Genomic DNA, 3976 nt, shown 5'->3' with positions numbered 1-3976 from the left:
CTATGTATACTACGCCAAAGATTGTTTTATATGAATAATTGTGACTTCGCTGTCGCTATGTGATTCCTTGTACTAATGCGAATATCCTTCTGTTAATGCTGTCTTCATGTTGTACTTGAGCTTAAACGTTCAAAGAATGTTATACATTAAAATCCAATAAAAACTATTTTTAAAATAAAAATTTAATTTACGCTAAAGTTTGGAGAAGTTTCTGCAGTTGGTGTGTTCAAGCAAAAATTTCTTCCCAGAAGTTTTCGGTCCAAGCAGTTTTAGGATTCCTGCAATCAGGGTTTGAGAAGCAATTACGTCCGAATACATATCGGCGTTAAGTGCTGTATTTGAAGAAAAAATTGTGGATCACCCATGGGTTATCCATTTCTGGAAAGGAGCAGATGGGTTAAGACCATTCCTAAGACCTACCGTTTCCCCTTGGGACCTCAATTTAGTGCTATCAGGTCTGACAAATGCTCCCTTCGAACCCCTGTCAGAAGCCTCTCTGAGGTGTTTGTCACTAAAGACCTTATATTTGGTGGCAATTACCTCAACACGTAGGGTAAGTGAAATTCAAGCTCTAAAAATAGTGGAACCCTTCTGCATCGTGTTTCAGACAGAATTGTTTTCAGATTGGATAATTCTTTTCTTGTCAAAGTTGTATCGAATTTCCACAGACAAGAAGAAATTATTGTCCTATCATTTTGTCCAAACCCAAAAACTGAAGGGGAAGAAGGTCTAGATAGATAAAAATGGCCATCTCAGAATTATACAAATCTTTAGGAAATTCTCCACCAAAATCCTTTACGGCACATTCTACAAGATCTGTTTCAGCATCCTGGGCTGAGAGGGTGAGCTCTTCATTAGAACAAATATGCAGGGCAGCAACGTGGTCAAGCCCTCATACAGTTATTAAACATTATAGAGTAGATACTAGGGCAAGTCAGGAGCTCGCCTTTGGTAGAAAGGTACTTCAGGCCATAGTCCCTCCCTAAACAGGAAAAAATTAATCTGTTATATCTCATGGTATGCCGTCATGGAGGATGAAAGGGAAAAACCAAATTACTTACCGGTCATTTCCTTTTCATAAATCCTCCATGATGGCATGGATCCCCCCCCCCAAAATAAATAAATAAACAAATATATATATATATATATATATATATATATATATACAGTACAGACACACCTTCTCATTCAAAGAGTTTTCTTTATTTTCATGATTATGAAAATTGTAGATTCACACTGAAGGCATCAAAACTATGAATTAACACATGTGGAATTATATAGATAACAAAAAAGTGTGAAACAACTGAAAATATGTCATATTCTAGGTTCTTCAAAGTAGCCACCTTTTGCTTTGATTACTGCTTTGCACACTCTTGGCATTCTCTTGATGAGCTTCAAGAGGTAGTCACCTGAAATGGTCTTCCAACAGTCTTGAATGAGTTCCCAGAGATGCTTAGCACTTGTTGGCTCTTTTGCCTTCACTCACCTCCAGCTTTGCCTTCACTTTTGCCTTCACTCACCTTTGCCTTCACTTTGCCTCCAGCTCACCCCAAACCATCTCGATTGGGTTCAGGTCCGGTGACAGTGGAGGCCAGGTCATCTGGCGCAGCACCCCATCACTCTCCTCCATGGTCAAATAGCCCTTACACAGCCTGGAGGTGTGTTTGGGGTCATTGTCCTGTTGAAAAATAAATGATGGTCCAACTAAACGCAAACCGGATGGAATAGCATGCCGCTGCAAGATGCTGTGGTAGCCATGCTGGTTCAGTATGCCTTCAATTTTGAATAAATCCCCAACAGTGTCACCAGCAAAGCACCCCCACACCATCACACCTCCTCCTCCATGCTTCACGGTGTGAACCAGGCATGTAGAGTACATCCGTTCACCTTTTCTGCTTCGCACAAAGACACAGTGGTTGGAACCAAAGATCTCAAATTTGGACTCATCAGACCAAAGCACAGATTTCCACTGGTCTAATGTCCATTCCTTGTGTTCTTTAGCCCAAACAAGTCTCTTCTGCTTGTTGCCTGTCCTTAGCAGTGGTTTCCTAGCAGATATTCTACTATGAAGGCCTGATTCACACAGTCTCCTCTTAACAGTTGTTCTAGAGATGTGTCTGCTGCTAGAACTCTGTGTGGCATTGACCTGGTCTCTAATCTGAGCTGCTGTTAACCTGCGATTTCTGAGGCTGGTGACTCGGATGAACTTATCCACTGCAGCAGAGGTGACTCTTGGTCTTCCTTTCCTGGGGTGGTCTGCATGTGAGCCAGTTTCTTTGTAGCGCTTGATGGTTTTTGTGACTGCACTTGGGGACACTTTCAAAGTTTTCCCAATTTTTTGGACTGACTGACCTTCATTTCTTAACCCCTTAGGGACATAGCCTTATTTCACCTTAAGGACAAGGCCATTTTTTGCAAATCTGACCAGTGTCACTTTAAGTGCTGATAACTTTAAAACACTTTGACTTATCCAGGCCATTCTGAGATAGTTTTTTCGTCACATGTACTTCATGACACTGGTAAAATTAAGTCCAAAAAAATATTTTTTTTTGCATAAAAAATACCTAATTTACAAAAAATTTGGAAAAATTTGCTAATTTCCAAGTTTCAATTTCTCTACTTCTGTAATACATAGTGTTGTGCATTTTCATACGTATACAATATTATCTAATGACATTATGATCAAAATGTATGCTCATCTCATTGCCTTTAAGAATAAAATCAGCCTGAACCAAAGTTCTATTATGTGGCTGAGGAAGCCAAGATGAGTTCATGGCAAGTTCAATTTATAAAAAAATAATTGTGAACATAAACGGACATTGTGTTTAAAAGTTATTGCTAAAAAGATATGGGACCATCTGTAAGGAGTAAGTCAACTCCCTAAAACATATCTGTCTGGAGGGAACAAGGTTACTTGACAAGGTCTCATGTCCTTGAGGCACACCTGCTATATGAAGTTCAATTTATATATTCATAATTATATTATATATATCTCTGCATGGTATATTTAGTTTACAACATATGTTAATCAATAATTCATATAATGTATTATCTATGTGTAACAATATATCGATTTATATATATGTCATACCATGTATTTACCATTTAGAAGGTATTGTAGAAGGTATAGAAACAAGTAAGTTTATGTTAATTGGATTTTCTGAGAAGAGAAAATGTTATTTCAAAACAATAGTTATTCATGGATGTAGATAAGTGAAATGTACAAGTTCCGATGCCAAGCATCAAAGCCGCTATATAAAATTTTCATCAAGTCAAGCTATATTTCAAAAAGATAGGAGAAGACAGTCAACTCCAACAAGTCCAGGATATAGGTAATTAAAAGTGTCAGGGAAAGACCTTCCTCAATGATTTATATAGAAAGATCAACAAGGTCCTGAAAACATATTATTAGATATTTAATTTTAATGCTTAAAAGTTGTGATGTTCATTTACAATACCGCAGTGCCATCTGGAGGCAGATGGACAATATTATATTATTTCATTATTTGTTCTTGACCATATTAGGAGTTATATGACATCATGGTGTTATTAGCATGCAAGTACACCCACCTTACCTGATTGGGAATCCCTAATCTAAAGGGGATGATTCTTAGATAAGGGGGGGGGGGAAATAATTACTCGTGTGCGGGGTAGCAAAGGAGAACTAAAGAAAGAGGAAAAAGATCCATATATCCATTGATCCATCCATTCATTCAAAAAGAAAAACTTTATCAGAAGAAACTTGGATCATTCTTTTTGGATTACTAGGGAAGTTCTTCAGAACTGGTCCCATCTGAACTCTGTCTACCTTTGACCCGGTAACGTATATTTTGTTTACTACTCATGATATTAATAAGATATTTCTCTCGGTATATAGCCAAGAGTTCCCATACTGTGGGGATATATAGTGTTAGGTGCCTCCATAATGCTGATTATTCTCTTAGCAAAGATGCATATTGTTAATGGAAGATCTGAC

The sequence above is a fragment of the Bufo gargarizans genome, chromosome 2 (assembly GCF_014858855.1).
Source record: "Bufo gargarizans isolate SCDJY-AF-19 chromosome 2, ASM1485885v1, whole genome shotgun sequence".
Taxonomy (NCBI): Eukaryota; Metazoa; Chordata; class Amphibia; order Anura; family Bufonidae; genus Bufo; species Bufo gargarizans.
Note: the sequence above shows the minus strand (reverse complement) of the source record.